The sequence below is a fragment of the Delphinapterus leucas genome, chromosome 3, assembly GCF_059928025.1.
Source record: "Delphinapterus leucas isolate spDelLeu-1000000601 "Yukka" chromosome 3, BTC_Dleu_Yukka2, whole genome shotgun sequence".
NCBI lineage: Eukaryota > Metazoa > Chordata > Mammalia > Artiodactyla > Monodontidae > Delphinapterus > Delphinapterus leucas.
The window spans coordinates 35,990,497-36,013,170 of NC_143131.1; the positions used below are offsets into that span (position 1 = coordinate 35,990,497).

General features: G+C 38.2%; 1 long non-coding RNA gene across 1 annotated transcript in view; it reads right to left on the reverse strand.

Moving 5' to 3' along the window:
* The window catches only part of LOC149749539 (uncharacterized), a 33,935-nt gene that overhangs the window by 6,678 nt on the left and 4,583 nt on the right, over nucleotides 1-22,674 (reverse strand). The gene's annotated exons all lie outside the window — the stretch shown is intronic.

A 22,674-nucleotide genomic window follows, 5' to 3' on the forward strand; every position in this document is an offset into this window, starting at 1 on the left:
CCATAATGTTTCCTACAAAACAGCCAGCATCAGACAGGCTTGATATCATTTGTCTTCCCTCACAGCTATTCCTATTCATTTCTTCAAAGGCTATTATCACTCTTTAATTTCATACCCATTTGTTAGGAGATTTGAAAAACTGATCACAGTGCAAATATGTCGGGGAACCAAAAGTGTACTGGGTATTCCAAACAAGAGATTTTAATGTAGGGAAATGGTTAAACAGATGTTGGAGAACTGAAAAGTCTAAAAATGAACACTGTAGTAATTATTGCAAGAAGTACTGTCATCTCTAGGGTTGGAGAAACAAAGAAAATAATTTGAGGTTATCAGGGAGCCCAGATGCTTGGAGCAGTGGCTCTGATGAGTTGAGATTTGAATCTATGAAGAGGTCCATTGCCCAGCCTCTGTGGGTAGTCTGAGGGTAATGAGACTGATTCTGAAAGTGTGGCCATTCTGGAAACGTGGAAAAAGGCTGTGATCCTCACCATCTGCTGCTCCCTGTAAGGACCATTGCTGGAGCAATGCCAGTAAGAGCATCAAGCTGTACAGAAAGAATTCAGTCCCTTCTTCTTCTTGCCTTCCGATATCTTTTAATGCCCCCCATTGGCATAACCTAACAGAGAACCAGCTACTAAAGCAGAAATATCGTGTGTAAAGTCCATTATCTCAAATCGGCGAAATAGAAAAGTGGGTTTGTCACCAAGGAAAAAGCTTAGCAACTGGCATATCGGGTAGACAGACTAATGGCTCCCGCGAGGTTATCCACATCCTAATCCCTGAAACCTGTGTGTGTACTACCTTATATGGCAAAAGGGACTTTGCAGATGTAAATATGTTAAGGACCTTGAGATGAGGAGATTACCTTGATTTATCTGAGTGGGCTCAATGGAATTATGAGGGTCCTTACAAGAGGGAGGCAGGAGTACAGGAGCATCAGAGTCAGGGAAGGAGATAGGAAGACAGAAGCAGAGGACAGAGAGAGCTACTTAAATATGATGTACAGTAATAGATATAGTGTTGGATTCTTTTTTTAAGTTTTTTTTTTTCTGATGTGTACCATTTTTAAGGTCTTTATTGCATTTGTTACAGTATTACTTCTGTTTTATGTTTTGGCTTTTTGGCCACAAGGCATGTGGGATCCTACCTCCCCAACCAGGGATCGAACCCACACCTCCTGCATTGGAAGGCGAAGTCTTAATCACTGGACAACCAAGGAAGTCCTTAGTATTGGATTTTAAGTATACACTTATGAGTAGTGAATAAAGTTTTCATTCTTTTAAAAGCATATTTGCTCTACTAACAATTTCTCTAATATTTTGTAATCAATCAGAGTTTTAACCCAAGACAATTTAGAAAATAATACTTTCCATTCTCCTCTTCAAAGACAGGCAGTATGAAGCTTAGAGAAAATTGTACAGACACTGTGCGTCAAGTGCTCAGTAAATATTGTCAACTAAATAATACCACTTTTTACATTGCCATTACTTCCTCTAAGAAGGTTGAGTTTAATGGATTTTTTTTTTCAGGAGAGTTCTGCTCACTAAACTCAGTAACATTGTTCCCTGCTGTTGGGAGAACAGAAACATATCCATCATAATCCTTCAGTTCTGTCGCTTGTGTGGGCTGATCCTTGAACCAACTCTAGAGTCAGTTCTTAAAGAGAAAGGAGTAAACAGTCATGTGATGGCTTTTAACTTTGAAAAAATGTGCCTGTATAGGAAGTAGGAGAAATGCAAGAGAAGTAAAAAAAAAAAAAAAAAAAAAAGTTACATTGAATTAATTCTAATTGAGGAGTTGACTGGTTTGTCAGCAGTCTATGTCTTTTACAGGAGATGTTATTTCATGTTGTTGGCACTATGTTACTTTCAGCCAAGATGGTAAAAAGAAAACAGGATACTCTAGATTCCTCCACCCAAAGAAAACAAAAGGAAGGAATCTTGCTCTATATTCCTTTTCTCTCTTTTCGTCCTGTTCCCCTACCACTGAAGTCCCAAGTAAAGTTCCCAATGAATATTGGGTCAATTTTCACAATCTGATATGGACCATCTGGAGTCTGAGAGAGATTGGGCTTTACTGCATTCACGTAGGTGGTCTCCTTTAATATTTTAAATTAGTTTTATAATTATCAATATAAATATTACATTCACAAAGCAACAACAGGGGACTCTACCCTGTGGAGTTAATTAAATACCTATAAATTAGCTCAGCTCATCAGCTAAGTCTGCATAACTTCATACTTAAGTGTGTGCTTTAATTGCAAATGGAATTGAATTCCTTTGAGTTTTACTTTCACTATAAATTTCTATCTCCTTTTTCTTCTGATATCCAATGGATAACTATAATTTTCATTTCATCATTGTTATCATGTAACTCTATCTTGGATCTAATGGAAATATTTATGTAATCTATGGTTCCAAGGAGGAAAAAATGACATTAAATCTAACTTTCAGAAAAATTTACTGTATTTTTAATGGACAAGGGACGGTGCCTCTTGGCTACTTTATTAGCACTTTATTAAGTATTGTGCGGTATGCTTTTCTTTGAACTCTCAGCGTGTCACTGCAGATTCAGGAAACAAGAGCGGACCCCACAGCATCATCCCTTTAAAAGGGAATTTTTATTGACTAACGTTCAATCAAGGCGAGTGTTCCCAGCATGTTAAAATATAATGATGCTTGCTCTACACACAGTTGGAGGATGCCAGAAGCAGCAAATTCTTACTTGTCCGATTAATCATCCCTTCTTCCTCTGTGGGGTTTCAGTCCAGGATAGCTTGCTCATTGATAAAATTCACATCCCTTACTTTATGGCCAAGTTGCAGCTAGAATCATAGAATTGTGGAATTAAGCATTTCTACAAGTACAGCACAGTTCTGTAAATTCTGTTCTGTAATAGATTTCTCCTGTAAATCTAAGAGCAGTATTCATACAGGGGAGAAAAATCTCACACTGGGCTAAGTCAAAAATTATTGATGAAGGGTTTGTGTTGTTGTCAAAGAAAAGAAGAGCAATATATTATTTCCTTATAGCCAGGGAGCTGGAGTCCACCTGCAGCAGGTTCCACTTTCCTGACAAAGGGTCTTTCTTAGTTCTCTCTCTATAGGTTAGGGTATTCCTTAGCTTTATAGCTCCAGACCTCAACCATGTGTACCCTGGAATAATGGTAAGAGTTACAGAGTCTGACAGACATAGCTCCACACCACTTAGGGAAATTATTTACATATTTAGCATATGCACACATAGCTTAACTTCTGTTACTGGATTTCATGGTTTGTCAACACATTTTAGGTAATTGTAGAAAGTCATAAAACATACATGATATAGGACTTTAGGGGGTGATAGCATTATTCTATATCTTGATCGGGTGGTTGTTATAAATTGCATGTGTTAGCCAAAATTTGCAGAACTGAACACTAAAAAAAGGAGGAATTTTGCTAAATATAAAATTATACCTCACTAAAACAATGGAGAAAAATAACATGGATAGTGTAGGAAATAGTGACAGTTCATGAATTGTATTTTTAGTCATTTCACATGCTGAATGAACTTACAGAGCGCTTAATTTTTCTAATTAGCCTTCTTCTTAGAGTTAAGTCCTATATGTTACACTTTGTAAAAGAAATTAGGGACACTTATGTGTTTGAGATGGCAGCTCTGCATTTGTTTGCCTGCTCTAATGATTTAATAAAATTTTGTCTGACACTCTCTAAACCTAAAGCAAAATGTGAAGCTTTGTTTATCTTTTTTTTACAAGCTCCCTACTTTCATCACAGTGTCTATTTGTTTGGGAAAATATAACAAGATCTCCGTGTGGTCCATGCTCCTTGCATGACCTACTTCAGAGAATGGTGTGTTGAACACCTCCTGCATAAATGTCAAGAATTGAAAAGTTTTGTGCTAATATGAGAAGAAAAAAAAAAGGGAAAAGAACACTTGCTAGATCAACCTCTCAAGTTTGAGAGCTCAAGAGCAAAAGACCTCACTTGTGAAAGTCCAGCCTTACCAATCACAGAAATTGCAGTAGAGCAACTAAAATATATGCATTCTAATTTCATCTCCACTCACTTGGTGACCTTGAGTGGATCCCCAGTGGATATGGCACCTATTTTATAGAAATTTATGAGGATCAAATGAGACAATCTGTACAGAAGCATGTTGAAATTTTAATGTCTTATATAAATAAAGATAATATTAGTAAGTATGAATGTATGCTGGGCAAAAGAGCTACCTATTACAATGCTATATCACTCTTTCCAGTACCTCATCTCTAAAAATCATTTTTTACTTACTTTTGAAAACAATCTATGAGATTTCAGTTGGTCAACATACGACCACAAATACTAACTGTGCCTCCCTTTACAGCTTGTGATGAATAAAAGGCTGAGATGGTCACTATCAAACAGAGCTCTTACTTTAGTCATTATACTTTATGAAACCAAAGACTAGAAGTTTTTGGTCCAGCTCAGCATCTGGGCCAGCATCTACACAGAGCAAGCTTAGGGCAACAGAAAGCAATGATTTAGACAGAGCTCTTTGTTAATCTCAACTATTTTACACAGAAAAGTTTGAGAATATGATAAGAATTCCAAACATCAGGATTGAAATAGTCTTTCAGTTATTGAACAAATTTTTCCATCAGAATGGATTACAAGTAGTTTTCCAATGTCCTAAAATAGATTACCTAGTGGTAGTCTACTGACAATGCCTAAAAACCCATCATGAGAAACAAGGATGGAACTACTTTTTTGTGGATAATGGACAAAAGGCAAAGGATGGTGACTGTACTCCAGGGGTATACTCCAGGGGTCTGCTGGTGAGAAAAAGAAGGTCTAAATGCCAAAAATTCTCTTCTGGTTGCCACAGGCTACTGGACTGCAGACAGTTCAGCTGGGTGCCTGAGGCTGCTTAGAGCCCTGCTCTCTTTGAGGTGTTAATGCCTGTTTGGTACCAGTTGACCCATCCACAGGAGCCAAAGGGCTGGTATCTCTGAAGCCTGATGCTCAGAGAATTAGCTGACCTCTAGTGAACCTAAATTCTGCACAGACCTCAGTATACACTGCCTGCTGTTTCACTGCAGGGAGCTGTAACCTAGTGGTCTGCTCCAGAGATGTGAGAATTTGTGACCTGTGTTCTCCTAGTTGTTGCCTTACCTCTTATTATTTTATCCTATTTGATTATGTTCTTTTAACTGATGCCTTTTACTTTCACCAAAATCTAATTTTTAATTTTGCTTACTTTTGAATTTGTACTATAACATACATAGAGTGCATTCATCTTAATACAGCCGGATGTGTTTTTGCCTATGTATCCACCTGGGTAACCACTACTGAATCAAGGCATAGAATAGTACCAGCACTGGAGGAATTTCTCTCATGGTCTCCCAATAATTGCACTCCCCCAAGATAAAAACTATTCTGACTTCTGTCACAAATACATTGGTTTTACCTGTTTTGGACCAAATGTAAATAAAATCAAAACTATGTACTTTTTTTGTCTGGTTTCTTAGAGCATAATTATTTTGATTTTCACCCCTGTTATTCACCAGTACTTGATTGCTTTTTATTGTCTGTATTAATTCCATTGTATGAATGCACAATGGTTTTTTATCCATTCTCCTGACATTTTGTGATTTCTTGTTTTTAGCTATTATGAATAGTAATTCTGTTAACATTCTTGTAGTGGTTTTGGTGAACATATGTATACATTTCTATTTCTTATGTAACTAAGAGAAAAATTCCTGAATTATAAGAATGTAGATTTCATAGAAACTGTAAGTTTTCCAAAATGTTTGTTTACCCTTCCACCAGCAGTATTTGACAATAAGACTTCATACTGTAAATCCTCTAACTTTTTGCCATTTTAGTGGATGTAAAGTGGTATTTTATTGTGGTTTGAATTCACATTTTTCTGGTGAATAATAATATCGATTAGATTTTGATATGCTTATTGGTTATTTGTATATACTATTTCATGAAATGCCTGAAATTTTTAAAAATTTGTATGGTTTGTTTATGTCATATTAATTTACATGAACTCTCAATATATTCAGGATACCAGTCCTTTGTCAGATATATAAATTACAAATATCTTCTTCCAGTACGTGACTTGTCATTTTATTCTTATAACGACTGATATCTTTCGATGAATCAGCAGTTGTAATTTTATTGAAGTCCAGAGTATCAGGGTTTGAGGGATTTTTATTGAAGTATAGTTGCTGTACAATACTATATAAGTTACAGGTGTATAATATAATGATTCACAATTTTGAAAGGTTATATTCCATTTATAAAATATTGGCTATATTCCCCATGTTGTACAATATATCCTTGTAGCTTTTTTTTTTTTTTTTTTGCGATACGCGGGCCTCTCACTGCTGTGGCCTCTCCCGTTGCGGAGCACGCTCCGGACGTGCAGGCTCAGCGGCCATGGCTCACGAGCCCAACCGCTCCACGGCATGTGGGATCCTCTTGGACTGGGGCACGAACCCATGTCCCCTACATTGGCAGGCGGACTCTCAACCACTGCTCCACCAGGGAAGCCCCTTGTAGCTTATTTTATACCTAATAGTTTGTACCCTTTACTCTCCTACCCCCATATTGCCCCTCCCTTCTTCCCTCTCCCCACTGGTAACCACTAGCTTGTTCTCTATGTCTGTGAGTCTGCTTCTTTTTTGTTATATTCATTAGTTTGCTGTATTTTTTAGATTCCACATATAAGTGATATCATACAGTATTTGTCTTTCTCTGTCTGACCTATTTCACTTAGCATAATGCCCTCCAAGTCCATCCATGTTGCAGCAAATGGCAAAATTTCATTCTTTCTTATGACTAAGTAGTATTCCATTGTGTGTGTGCATGTATATATATACATATATATATATATACACACACACGCACACATACCACATCTTCCTTTTTTAATTTTAATAATACATTTTATTTAATGTACATATAAAACATGGTATTTCAACATATATCAACATAAAAAATTATTAACAGTACGTTTTATATTCTTTTTCTCATTTGAAGTCTTCAAAATCTGGTGTGTATCTTACACTTTCAGCATCTCTCAGTTAATTCTGGCCACAGTTCAAGTGATCAATAGCCACATGTGGCTAGTACCACATCTTCTTTATCCATTCATCTGTTGATAGACACTTAGATTGCTTCTATATGTTGGCAATTGTAAATAATGTTGCTATGAACATTGGGGTGCAGGTATCTTTTCGAATTAGTGTTTTTGGTTTTTTCAGATATATACTCAAGAGTGGAACTGCTGGGTCATGTGGCAATTCTATTTTTGTTTTTTTGAAAAAACTCCATACTGTTTTCCATAGTCGCTGCACCAATTTACATTCCCACCAGCAGTGTACAAGGGTTCCCTACATCCTTGCCAATATTTGTTGTGTTCTTTTAGATGATAGCCATTCTAACAGGTGTGAGGTGAGATCTGATTGTAGTTTTGATTTGCATTTCCCTGATGATTAGTGATATTGAGCCTCTTTTCATGTACCTGTTGGCCATCTGCCCTTCTTCTTAGGAAAAATGTCTATTCAGTTCCTCTGCCCATTTTTAAATCAGGTTGTTTGTTTTGGGGTGTAATTTGGTTTGATTTTTGTTTGGGGTTTTTGGTGAGTGTTTTATGTATCTTGTTTAAGAAATCTATGCCTACCCTAAGGTCAGAAACATATCTTCTATTTTCTTCATGAAGCTTCATTTTTCTATCTTTCACATATAGACCTATACTCCATCTTAAGTTACTTTTATTGTATGCTGTAATATAGGAGGCGAGGTTCATTTTCCATATGGATATTTAAAACTATAGCACCATTTAATGCAAAGGCCACCCTTCTCCCACTGAACTGCAGTGGCACCTTTGTGATAAATCGAGAGACTGTATACATGTAAGTCTATTTCTGGACTCTTAATTCTGTCCAATTAGTCTATTTGTCTCTCCTTGCATAATTCCATACTGTCTTAATTACTGGAGCTTCATAGTAAGTCTTGAAATCTGAGAGTGTCAGCCCTCCAGCTTTGTTCACCTTCAATATTATCTAAGTTTTTTAAGGTCCTTTCATTTCCATATAAATTTTAGAATCAGCTTGTCAATTTCTACACAAAAACGTGCTAGAATTTTGATTGGGATCACATTGAATTTATAGATCAATTTAGGACAAATGATACCTTAAAAATATTAACTCTTCCAGTCCACAAAATTGATATGTCTCTTTATTTCCTTGTCTTCTTTAATTTCTTTTAGCAACACTCTGTAATTTTAATTATAGATGTCTTATACATCTTTCGTTAAATTTAATCCATAAATACAGTTTTACGGTGCGATTTTAAATGGCATTGTTTTTCTAAATTTTTTCTTTAATTTTCAGCTGATGTATAGAAAAAAGTACTTTTTCTCTATTGATTTCCCATCCAGCAAATTTGCTAAATTACTCACTAATTCTATAGTTCATAACTTCTTTTGGAATTCTCAAGTGGCTAATTATGTCATTTGTATATACAGGCAATTTTATTTCTTTTATTCTTAAATATGTTTATAATTTTCACTCCTTTCTTCCCTATTGACTGAACCTTCAAAACTACATTGAGTAGACATGGTAGCAATGGACATTCCAAGACTTAGGGGGAAAGAGTTCAATATTACACCATTAAACATGTCAGCTCTAGATTTTTGTAGATGCCTTTTATCACATTAAGTTCTCTATTTTCCCAATTTATTCATATTTTTAAAAATCATGAATGGTGCTGAATTTTGTCCAATAACTTTTTTGTATCCATTGAGATATGATTTTCTCTGTTTTACAGTTATTTTTGAAATTGTATCGACTAATTGATTTTTTTTTTTTTTTCGGTACGCGGGCCTCTCACCGTTGCGGCCCCTCCCGCTGCGGAGCACAGGCTCCGGACACGCAGGCCCAGCGGCCATGGCTCACGGGCCCAGCCGCTCCGCGGCATGTGGGATCCTCCCGGACCGGGGCACGAACCCATGTCCTCTGCATCGGCAGGCGGACTCCCAACCACTGCACCACAAGGGAAGCCCCGACTAAATGACTTTTAAAGATTAAAACATCATTGTATTCATTAAATAAACCTTACTTGGTCATGAGGTATTATGCTATTTCTATATTGTTGTATTCTATTTATTAATATTATGTTTAGGAATTGTGAGCCTAAGTTCATGGAAGATAAAGGAATATAATTTTTACCTATAATGTCCTTATCATGTTTCAGTGTCAGGGTTATACTAACCTCACAATGTGAATTGGAAGTGTTCCCTTTCTTTATTCTCTGAAAGAATGTGTGTAAACACAGCATTATTTCCTCCTTAAATTTTGGAGAGATTAGCCAGTGAAGCCATTTACACTTGAAGTTTTCTTCATAGGATTTTCATCATGGATGCAATTTCTTTGGCAGATATAGACCTATTCAAATCTTCTATTTTGTGTCAGCTTTGATAAGTTGTGCTTTTAAAGAATTTTTCTACTTCATCTAAATTGTCAGCTTCTTCACATAAATTTATTTACAATATTCTTATTATCATTTTATTGTCGGTAGGGAAAATCTTTAGGGCTTATTAGGGATGTGGATTTCCTCACCTTGGGAGCAGATATCAGAATTGAGTCCCCTAAGACCAGAGGAACCATGTACAGCAAGTGCAACATCTTAGACTGGAGGAATGGGGAGAAAGAGAAGGAGGAAAGAAGAGAGGAAAAGATAAAGGGAGAGAAAACTAACAAAAAACATAGCACAAAACCATAGAAACAAGTTTATGGGGGGCCAACACCTGAGGCTATATTTAAATGAAACAAAGTTTGACTTAGCAGGCATAACTTACCTAATATAAACATATTTTTTAAAATTTATTGCCAGCTTTATAAACGTTTTCACACTATACTGAAAGATATATATATATATATATATTCATTTTTTAAAAATCTTTATTGGAGTATAATTGCTTAACAATGGTGTGTCAGTTTCTGCTTTATAGCAAACTGAATCAGTTATACATATACATATGTTCCCATATCTCTTCCCTCTTGCATCTCCCTCCCTCCCACCCTCTCTATCCCACCCATCTAGGTGGTCACAAAGCACAAATTGATCTCCTTGTGCTATGCAACTTCTTCCCACTAGCTATCTATTTTACGTTTGGTAGTGTATATATGCCCATGCCACTCTCTCACTTTATCCCAGCTTCCCCTTCCCCTTCCCCATATCCTCAAGTCCATTCTCTAGTAGGTCTGCATCTTTATTCAGGTCTTCCCCTAGGTTCTTCTGACCATCTTTTTTTCTTTATTTTTTTAGATTCCATATATGTGTTAGTATACGGTATTTGTTTTTCTTATTCTTACTTCATTCTGTATGACAGACTCTAGGTCCATCCACCTCACTACAAATAACTCAATCTCGTTTCTTTTTATGGCTGAGTAATATTCCACTGTATATATGGGCCACATCTTCTTTATCCATTTATCTGTTGATGGACACATAGGTCACATCCATGTCCTGGCTATTGTAAACAGAGCTGCAATGAACATTTTGGTACATGAATCTATTTGAATTATGGTTTTCTCAGGGTATATGCCCAGTAGTGGGATTGCTGGGTCGTATGGTAGTTCTATTTGTAGTTTTCTAAGGAACGCCCATACTGTTCTCCATAGTGGCTGTATCAATTTACATTCCCACCAACAGTGCAGGAGGGTTCCCTTTTCTCCACACCCTTTCCAGTATTTATTGTTTGTAGATTTTTAGATGATGGCCATTCTGATTGGTGTGAGATGATATCTCATTGTAGTTTTGATGTGCATTTCTCTAATGATTAATGATGTTGAGCATTCCTTCATGTGTTTGTTGGCAATCTGTATATCTTCTTTGGAGAAATGTCTATTTAGGTCGTCTGCCCATTTTTGGATTCGGCTGTTTGTTTTGTAATATTGAGCGCATGAGCTGCTTGTAAATATTGGATATTAATTCTTTGTCAGTTGCTTCATTTGCAAATATTTTCTCCCATTCTGAGGGCTGTCTTTTCGTCTTGTTGATGGTTGCCTTTGCTGCACAAAAGCTTTTAAGTTTCATTAGGTGCTATTTGTTTATTTTTGTTTTTATTTCCATTTCTATAGGAGGTGGGTCAAAAAGGATCTTGCTGTGATTTATGTCATACAGTGTTCTGCCTATGTTTTCCTCTAAGAATTTGATGGTGTCTGGCCTTACATTTAGGTCTTTAATCCATTTTGAGCTTATTTTTGTGTATGGTGTTAGGGAGTGTTCTAATTTCACTCATTTACATATAGCTGACCAGTTTTCTCAGCACCACTTATTGAAGAGGCTGTCTTTTCTCCACTGCATATTCTTGCCTCCTTTATCAAAGATAAGGTGACCATATGTGCGTGAGTTAATCTCTGGGCTTTCTATCCTGTTCCATTGATCTATATTTCTGTTTTTGTGCCACTACCATACTGTCTTGACTACTGTAGCTTTGTAGTATAGTCTGAAGTTTGGGAGTCTCATTCCTCCAGCTCCATTTTTCTTTCTCAAGATAGCTTTTGGTGTTCGGGGTCTTCTGTGTTTCCATACAAAGTGTGAAATTTTTTGTTCTAGTTCTGTGAAAAATGCCAGTGGTAGTTTGATAGGGATTGCATTGAATCTGTAGATTGCTTTGGGTAGTAGAGTCATTTTCACAATGTTGATTCTTCCAATCCAAAAAAAAAGTATATCTCTCCATCTATTTGTATCATCTTTAATTTCTTTCATCAGCGTCTTATAATTTTCTGCATACAGGTCTTTTGTCTCCTTAGGTAGGTTTATTCCTAGATATTTTATTCTTTTTGTTGCAATGGTAAATGGGAGTGTTTTCTTAATTTCACTTTCAGATTTTTCATCATTAATGTACAGCAATGCAAGAGATTTCTGTGCATTAATTTTGTATCCTGCTACTTTACTAAATTCATTGATTAGCTCTAGTAGATTTCTGGTAGCATATTTAGGATTATCAATGTATAGTATCATGTCATCTGCAAACAGTGACAGCTTTGCTTCTTCTTTTCCAATTTGGATTCCTTTTATTTCTTTTTCTTCCCTGATGGCTATGGCTAAAAATTCCAAAACTATGTTGAATAATAGTGGTGAGAGTGGGCAACGTTGTCTTGTTTCTGATCTTAGTGGAAATGGTTTCAGTTTTTCACCATTGAAGACGATGTTGGCTGTGGGTTTGTCATATATGGCTTTATTATGTTGAGGTAAGTTACCTCTATGCCTACTTTCTGGAGTGTTTTAATCATAAATCGGTGTTGAATTTTGTTGAAACCTTTCTCTGCATCTATTGAGATGATCATATGGTTTTAACCTTCAATTTGTTAAGATGGTGTATCACATTGAATAACTTGCATATATTGAAGCATCCTTGCATTCCTGGGATAAACCCCACGTAATCATGGTGTATGATCCTTTTAATGTGCTGTTGGATTCTGTTTGCTAGCATTTTGTTGAGGATTTTTGCATCTATGTTCATCAGTGTCATTGGCCTGTAGTTTTCTCTCTTTGTGACATCTTTGTCTGGTTTTGGTATCAGGGTGATGGTGGCCTTGTAGAATGTGCTGGGGAGTGTTTCTCCCTCTGCTATATTTTGGAAGAGTTTGAGAAGGATAGGTGTTAACTCTTCTCTAAGTGTTTGATAGAATTTGCCTCTGAAGCCATCTGGTCCTGGGCTTTGGTTAGTTGGAAGATTTTTAATCACATATTCAATTTCAGTGCTTGTGATTGGTCTGTTTAGATTTTCTATTTCTTCCTGGTTCAGTGTCGGAAGGTTATGCATTGCTAAGAATTTGTCCATTTCTTCCAGGTTGTCCTTTTTTTTTTTTTTACATCTTTATTGGAGTATAATAGCTTTACAATGGTGTGCTAGTTTCTGTTTTATAACAAAGTGAGTCAGTTATACATATACATATGTTCCCATATATCTTCCCTCTTGGGTCTCCCTCCCTCCCACCCTCCCTATCCCACCCCTCTAGGTGGTCACAAAACACGGAGCTGATATCCCTGTGCTACGCGGCTGCTTTCCACTATCTATTTACTTTACGTTTGGTAGTGTATATATGTCCATGCCACACTCTTGCATTGTCTCACCTTACCCTTTTCCCTTCCCATATCCTCAAGTCCATTCTCTAGTAGGTCTGTGTCTTTATTCCTGTCTTACCCCTAGGTTCTTCATGACATTTTTTTTCTTAAATTCCATGTATATGTGTTAGCATATGGTGTTTTTCTTTTTCTTTGTGACTTACTTCACTCTGTATGACAGACTCTAGGTCCATCTACCTCATTACAAATAGCTCAATTTTGTTTCTTTTTATGGCTGAGTAATATTCCATTGTATATATGTGCCACAGCTTCTTTATCCATTCATCCGATGATGGACACTTAGGTTGTTTCCATCTCCTGGCTATTGTAAATAGAGCTGCAATGAACATTTTGGTACATGACTCTTTTTGAATTTTGGTTTTCTCAGGGTATATGCCCAGTAGTGGGATTGCTGGGTCATATGGCAGTTCTATTTGCAGTTTTTTAAGGAACCTCCATACTGTTCTCCATAGTGGCTGTACCAATTCACATTCCCACCAGCAGTGCAAGAGTGTTCCCTTTTCTCCACACCCTCTCCAGCATTTATTGTTTGTAGATTTTTTGATGATGGCCATTCTGACCAGTGTGAGATGATATCTCGTAGTTTTGATTTGCATTTCTCTAATGATTAATGATGTTGAGCATTCTTTCATGTGTTTGTTGGCAGTCTGTATATCTCCTTTGGAGAAATGTCTATTTAGGTCTTCTGCCCATTTTTGGATTGGGTTGTTTGTTTTTTTTGTTATTGAGCTGCATGAACTGCTTGTAAATTTTGGAGATTAATCCTTTGTCAGTTGCTTCATTTGCAAATATTTTCTCCCATTCTGAGGGTTGTCTTTTGGTCTTATTTATGGTTTCCTTTGCTGTGCAAAAGCTTTGAAGTTTCATTAGGTCCCATTTGTTTATTTTTGTTTTTATTTCCATTTCTATGGGAGGTGGGTCAAAAAGGATGTTGCTGTGATTTATGTCATAGAGTGTTCTGCCTATATTTTCCTCTATGAGATTGATAGTTTCTGGCCTTACATTTAGGTCTTTAATCCATTTTGAGCTTATTTTTGTGTATGGTGTTAGGGAGTGATCTAATCTCATACTTTTACATGTACCTGTCCAGTTTTCCCAGCACCATTTATTCAAGAGGCTGTCCTTTCTCCACTGTAAACTCCTGCCTCCTTTATCAAAGATAAGGTGACCATATATGTGTGGGTTTATCTCTGGGCTTTCTATCCTGTTCCATTGATCTATACTTCTGTTGTTGTGCCAGTACCGTACTGTCTTGATTACTGTAGATTTGTAGTATAGTCTGAAGTCAGGGAGCCTGATTCTTCCAGCTCCATTTTTCATTCTCAAGATTGCTTTGGCTATTCGGGGTCTTCTTGGATTGATCCCTTGATCCTTATGTAGTGTCCTTCTTTGTCTCTTGTAATAGTCTTTGTTTTAGAGTCCGTTTGTCTGATATGAGAGTTACTACTCCAGCTTTCTTTTGATTTCCATTTGCATGGAATATTTTTTTCCAACCCCTCACTTTTACTCTGTATGTGTCCCTAGGTCTGAAGTAGGTCTCTTGTAGACAGCATATATATGGGTCTTGTTTTTGTTTCTATTCAGCCAGTCTATGTCTTTTGGTTGGAGCATTTAATCCATTTACATTTAAGGTAATTATCGATATGTATGTTCCTATTACCATTTTCTTAATTGTTTGGTGTTTGTTATTGTAGGTCTTTTCCTTCTCTTGTGTTTCCTGCCTAGAGAAATTCCTTTAGCATTTGTTGTAAAGCTGGTTTTCTGGTGCTGAATTCTCTTAGCTTTTGCTTGTCTATAAAGGTTTTAATTTCTCCATCAAATCTGAATGATCTCCTTGCTGGGCAGAGTAATCTTGGTTGTAGATTTTTCTCCTTCATCACTTTAAATATGTCGTGCCACTCCCTTTGGGCTTGCAGAGTTTCTTCTGAAAGATCAGGTGTTAGGCTTATGGGGATTCCCTGATGTGTTATTTGTTGTTTTTCCCTTGCTGCTTTTAATATCTGTTCTTTGTATTTAATTTTTGATAGTTTTATTAATATGTGTCTTGGCGTGTTTATCCTTGGATTTAGCCTGGACTTGATTAAGTATTTTCTTTCCCATATTAAGGAAGTTTTCAACTCTAATCTCTTCAAATATTTTCTCTGTCCCTTTCTTTTTCTCATATTCTTCTGGGACCCCTGTAATTCGAATGTTGGTGCATTTAATGTTGTCCCAGAGGTCTCTGAGATTGTCCTCAATTCTTTCCATTCTTTATTCCGCTCTGCAGTAGTTATTTCCACTATTTTATCTTCCAGGTTACTTATCCGTTCTTCTGCCTCAGTTATTCTGCTATTGATCCCTTCTAGAGAATTTTTAAGTTCATTTAATGTGCTGTTCATCACTGTTTGTTTGCTCTTCAGTTCTTCTAGGTGCTTGTTAAACTTTTCTTGTATTTTCTCCATTCTATTTCCAAGATTTTGGATCATCTTTAATATCATTATTGTGAATTCTTTTTCAGGCAGACTGCCTATTTCTTCTTCATTTGTTATGCTTGGTGGGTTACTGCCTTGCCCCTTCATCTGCTGTATGTTTCTCTGTCTTCTCATTTTGCTTAACTTACTGTGTTTGGGATCTCTTTTTCACAGGCTGCAGATTCGTAGTTACTGTTGTTGTTGATGTCTGCCCCTAGTGGCTAAGGTTGATTCAGTGGGTTGTGTAGGCTTCCTGGTGGAGGGGACTAGTGTCTGTGTTCTGGTGGATGAGGCTGTATCTTGTCTTTCTGGTGGGCACGTCCACGTCTGGTGGTGTGTTTTGGGGTGTCTGTGGCCTTATTATGATTTTAGGCAGCCTCTCTGCTAATGGGTGGGGTTGTGTTCCTGTCTTGCTAGTTGTTTGGCATAGGGTGTGCTGCACTAGAGCTTGCTGGTTGTTGAGTGGAGCTTGGTTTTGGCATTGAGATGGAGATCTCTGTGAGATTTTCACCGTTTGATATTACGTGGAGCTGGGAGGTCTCTTGTGGACCAGTGTGCTGAACTTAGCTCTCCCACCTCAGTGGCACAGCCCTGACGCCTGGCTTGAGCACCAAGAGCCTGTTCTCCACACATCTCAGTATAAAAAGGATGAAAAAAAGAAATAAAGAAAGAAGAAGATAAAATGAAATAAAATAAAGTTATTAAAGTAAAAAATAAATATTAAGAAAAGAAATTTTTAAGTGAGAAAAGAAAAAAAAAAAGGACAGACAGAACCCTAGGACAAATGGTAAAAGCAAAGGTATACAGATAAAATCACACAGAGAAGCATACACTTACACACTCTCAAAAAGAGAAAAAGGGAAAAATAAATGCATATATCGTTGCTCCCAAAGTCCACCTCCTCAATTTGTGATGATTCGTTGTCTATTCAGGCATTCCACAGACGCAGGGTACATCAAGTCGATTGTGGAGATTTAATCCACTGCTCCTGAGGCTGCTGGGAGACATTTCCCTTTCTCTTCTTTGTTCTCACAGCTCCCAGGGCCTCAGCTTTGGATTTGGCCCCGCCTCTGCGTGTAGGTCGGCCGAGGGCGTCTGTTCTTTGCTCAGACAGGACGGGGTTAAAGAAGCAGCTGATTCGGGGGCTCTGGCTCACTCAGGCCAGGGGGAGGGAGGGGCACGGAGTGCGGGGGGAGCCTGCGGCGGACGTTGCACCAGCCTGAGGCCGCCGTGTGTTCTCCCGGGGAAGTTGTCCCTGGATCCCGGGACCCTGGCAGTGGCGGGATGCACAGGCTCCCGGGAGGGGAGGTGTGGATAGTGACCTGTGCTTGCACACAGGCTTCTTGGTGGCAGCAGCAGCAGTCTTAGTGTCTCATGCCCGTGTCTGGGGTCCGCGCTGATAGCCGTGGCTCGTGCCCATCTCTGGAGCTCCTTTAAGCAGCACTCTGAAGAAAAAGTCTCTTGCCTCTTTGGCAGCTCCATACTTTTTCCCGGACTCCCTCCCGTCTAGCCGTGGCACATTAGCCCCTTCAGGCTGTGTTCACGCCGCCAACCCCAGTCCTCTCCCTGGGATCCCGCAGTCTCCGCCCACGAAGGGGCTTCCTAGTGTGTGGAAACCTTTCCTCCTTCACAGCTCCCTCCCACTGGTGCAGGTCCCGTCCCTATTCTTTGTCTCTGTTTTTTCTTTTGCCCTACCCAGGTACGTGGGGAGTTTCTTGCCTTTTGGGAGGTCTGAGGTCTTCTGCCAGCGTTCAGTAGGTGTTCTGTAGGAGTTGTTCCACATGTAGATGTATTTATGATGTATTTGTGGGGAGGAAGTTGATCTCTGTGTCTTACTCTTCCGCCATCTTGAAGCTCTATTTTACTTAATATTTAGTACTCAGTTATTTTCCTGAGTCTTAGCACTGTCTAGAGTGGGTATAAATAAAGATTTTCAATCTTCTTACCCCATGAAAATACAAGATGGTACAGCTTCCTGTCCTGGAGGGACTATACCCATGACTGCGACCTAGTCTGGTGGGACCTCAATCTCCAGTCTCCTCTCTGACACCCACTTAACAGACAAGCAAACCAATTTCAGTGACGTTAATGAATAGTCCAAAGTCGCACAGTTAACAAAGTGTTGCTAATCTCAAAATATCTACGTTCCCTTCCAAGAATCTGATTGCATGATAATGATGACATGCTTTATTGAGACCTTTGCTTGTTTTAAATTATATGACATTCCAAAATATGGCTCCATTCCCTGGATCTCTACAGTTACAGAATAAGACAAGGTATGCTCAGAACTCTGGCATCAGGGAACTTTTCCTAGACCTGTGTTTGATAAATTTGCTTTCTTCATGCTCATTACAGCATTTGAAGTTTCTTCCATCCTTAATACTGCCTGGAAAAAAATCAAACTGGAAAAAAATTTGTAACCAACCTTTCAACCACAGATAATGGGCAGCTCATTCAGTAAATAAAAGAACAAACTATATTTTAACGTCCCTGTCCCTTAGCTCCAAATCTTATATTTCACTTCTACCAGAGGGAGTCATCTGCTATCCCACTAAGAAAGGCAGAGGGAAAGAGAGATACTAATATGGAAGAAAAGCAACAAAGGAAGGCCTGAATGAGGTTTAGGAGTGAGAAAGGAAAGTAGGAGTCATGGAGAACAGGGGAGCAAGTCAGTTGCCAATGCATCAGGCTATTGTCACCAGCCACCTGAGAGAAAGCCTCGACACTGCCACTCACACCTAGCCTTCGCCAGCCCCAACACAGCCTTCCCTCACTCTCTGATGCTCACCTAGCTCAACTCTTCTCTCTTCTGCCTGGGGTCAGGGAAAATGATGCTCGAAGCTCTTACAAGTAGAATTAGGTTTTTATAAAAATTCTTTGCAATTAGGACCAATAGCTCCCAGCTGGGAGTTGTGCTCATTTCATCATTTTACACCACGAGTCTTTAACTACATTTTCCCACCACGTCTTTCAACTCATTCAACTTTCATTCAGCCATTATTGACTAGAGGTGAAGCAGTGATCATCTCAAGTACCTGCTCTTGTAGAATTCATGTTCCAGTTGAGGAAACAGACTATAAATAACCCTACCCAAATATAAAATGCAATGAGAAGTTTGGAATATGTGCTATAAAGAAAGATAAAGGAGGGGGCATTTGAAGAGAGACCTAAGCAAAGTGAGGATAATACCACACATTGACGTGTGAATTCCCTGCTGAGGGCACAGCAATGATCTCACACTCCATTTCTAAAATATTTCTGAAGAGGGGTAATTTTTCTGTAATTTCAAAGAATCTGGTTATTTTCTTAACCACTGTACAAGCCAAAGAAGATAGCCCATTTTCTTTCTCATCATCTTCCAGAATGGCAAAAGTCAAATTCTGATGAAAGTCTCATAGCAGGAGAGCCTCCCTAAGCATCGAAAATAAAATCTACAGAACCACAATGTCTTTACTCTCTGTGATGATGTAACAAAAACTCTTAATTAAAACATGCCTCATTTGTTGACAGCCAAGCTCCCTGCTCAGATTGCCAGCCAAAGCTCAGCTCCAATCAATTCCTGGTTCATTTTCAAATTGATGTTTTCCTTTAGCCTGGTAGTTTTAAATTCACAGTTATCCAATAACCAGTTCCACCTAGTTAAGAGGAAAATGAAACACTCAGCTAGATCATTATTTCCATGGTATGAAATAAGAAAAGTGAAGGTAATGCTGGGGAACCAGAATCCCCATGATACCAGGCCTTAAAGAGGAAGATAATTGAAATACGGAGGCAAAGTTTCCAAGAGGTCGAATTGTCATGCTATGTACTGTGGTCAATTCATGCATTTGAGAAAAGCTTTTCATGGGAACTTGCAAAGAAACATTAGTAAGGCAATAGTAATAAAGTTAAATCATTGTGGAAGAATTTTTCTCCTCCTCTATTGTGACGTTTTGAAATTTGTGAGGCTGTCTCTCTGACTTCTCTGGAAAAATCAGGGGGAATTTCCTATTCCCCAAAGTTCTTCAAGTGTCTCAGTGATAGGCTCTACAAAAATGGGTGGATTTGTCTAATTAATGAGAGGCTAAAAAGTACTTTGAAAATCCCATCATCAAAGGAGTGATTTAAGTGAAAGGATCATTAGATTATATATTTACAGTCAAGTAAGATGAAAAGGATAATGATGGGAAGTGATACAGTAATTAATCAGGAAGACTGTGAATGATTCCTTTTCCAGAGTAATAGTTACTGTCAACAAGCACATTCAGATCATTTCCTGAAAGGAGATTCTGAGCAGCTCTACAGCAGTGAGCTGAGTCTCTTTCTCAATAGATGTTTTTTCATAATGTGTTAAAATAAATCTCACCTACAGGTAGTAGTTGCATTGGGAGACATAACAACAATGGGTACCATTTTCTGAGGACTGAACTAAATATTTTCCATGTGTATTTCATTTATAACCCACAACAACACTCTAAGGCAGGTATTATCCTGGGAAATTTAGGACTAGTAGTGACCATCCACAGCTATTGAGTCTTGGAAACAGAATATAAATCCAGCTCTAACTCCACAGTCTATTCCCCCAAACACTGTACTATATTGCCCTAAGAGTCCTCCTTTTCTTTTTCAATTCCTTACTTTTTGTCCCCATAAAATTTTCTATCAGACCAGGGACAAAATATAGGGCATATCCTGGGTGATGGACAACATTTCTCTTTGGTGTCATTCTAAATGCTTTAAAACATTCTAGAGAATGTTTTGTACATTGCTTTTCTAACATGCTAGTTTCAGAATTCAATAATGCATACAATATTGTGTTACAAAGAAAATACATTTTCCTTTGGGGCATAGTGTTATTGAGACACTTTGTTGTGAAAAAAATTAAAAGCTATTAAAACTAACAAAATGAGGAGAAAATAGAGGCAAGTAAATTTTTGGCAAGATATTTTCATAACTGTCAGGAATTCTCTGTGATATGTGCCCTTCTATGTTCAACAAACTGATCAGCATTTTCTTCACCTAGTATGCAAGCACTTATGAAATCCTTTTCACCACTCAGTCTGGGCACATGATCAGTATTAGATGCGAGTCCAAATGGATGATTTCCTATGTGGTAGCACCACAGTTCATAGAGTCTCCAAGTTCTATCTAGTGCCAAATTACTCTTTTACTATCTTTAGCTGGAACTAGAGTGTCACTTTTTGTTTTTAGCTCTTATTTTCATGAGATTCCTTTGCAGGTTCACACATGAAGGACCAATCAATCTTTAGACCAAAGTCAGATTGGGTAGAACCCAGCAGAGATCAGAGCAGTGTGGAACAGAGTCAGAACTGCTATATCCTCCCTGGAGCTTGCATTACAGCATTGGGGAGACAAACAATAAACACAAAAACTATGTTGTAGTATATCAGATGGCATGAAATATTCTGTATTCACTTTCTAGGGCTGCCATAATAACATACCAGAAACTGTGTGGCTTTTAAGAACCACCAGAAATTTGTTCTCTTATAGTCTAGAGGTTGCAAGTCTAAAATCAAGGTGTTCCTTGGCTTGCAGCTGCATCACTCCAATCTCTGCTTCTGTCATCACAAAACATTCTTCCTGTGTGTCTCTGTCTTCCTATGGTGCCTTCCACTTCTCACAAAGACACAAGTCATTGGGTTAGGGCCCATTCTAATGACCTCATCTTAATTTGATGAAATCTACAAAGACACTATTTCCAAATAAAATCACATTCATAGGTACAGTGGACTTTCAATATATCCTTTTAGGGACACAATTCAATGCATAACAGAGGCTAGGAGAAAAATTAAGCAAAGAAACTCATTATGACGTGTGTGTAGGTGGGGAATAGGGAATAGGGAATAGATGCATTATTAAATAGAGTAGCCAAAAGAAGTCTCACTGAAAAGGAGATTTTTGCATAAAGATCCGAAGATGAGGGAACAAGCTAATGGATGATTGAACAAGAACACATGCAAAGGCTCTGTGGAATGTAGCAGACATGTTCAAAGAGCAGCAAGGAGGCCAGAGTGGCTGAAGCAGAGTGAACAAGGGGTAAAGTAATGAGAGGAGTTTTGAAAAGTAACAGGGGAGCCAGATTGTAAAGACTTTGGCTTTTATTCCAGGTGAGATGGAAGCTCTTGAAAATTTTTGATCAAAAGATAACACTTGTATCTTAACAGGACTTTTCTGACCACGGTTAAAAGTAGACTCTAGGGGAGCAGGTGGAAGCAGGGATCCAGTTTAAAATGCTATTGAGAGATGATGGTGGTTTGACAGTGGAGATGGTCAGTTTCTGAATATTTTTTGAAGGTGGAGCTAACAAAATTTGCTGACAGATTGGTTGTGGGGTGTGAAAGAAAGAGAAGGGTCAAGGATAACACAAGATTTTTGGCTAGAGTAACTGAAAGAAGACAGTTGCAAATAACTTAGATGTCCAAAATAAAAAAAGAGCTGTACGAGAGGGAAAATCAAGAAATCATTGAACATACCAAGTTTCAAATTTGGGTGGGGGGGTTGGTACCCAAATGGAAATGTCCAGTGGAGAGTTGACTATGAGTCTGTATGTGTGAGAAAAAACCTCCCTGTTCCACATCTCACCTTGGCAGGTGCTGCGGCAAAACTGGCCAATGCTATAGTGTGAGCAGGAGGCTGAACAGAAAGCTCCGTGGTTTGTTTGGAAAAATATCCCAGAGGAAAAGTGGAGGAATTATAGTGTTTTCTCATGATACAACTTCAGAGTTTATTCATTTATGTAATAAAAAGATATTCATTATATAGCTTGGCAGTTTTTAGAACTATATATTACAAGGACTTCCAAAAGGTGAGAGGCCAAATTTGCAGATCTAACATAAAATAGGTTGGTCTCTTATTAGTAAAAGACCCCATAGATAAGAGAAATGATCTAGCCAGAAGACAGAAACAGACAAGCCCAAACATTCATGGAGGAGGGAGGATGTATGGTCCTTCATTATGTGGTGTCAGGAGGCTCACCTTTAACCCTTCCAAAGAAAAGGGCTACCATAGGCTCTGGGAGGGAAGGATCCACAAAGCACCCAACCCAGGCCCCATGTGGGACCCATCCTCAGTTTG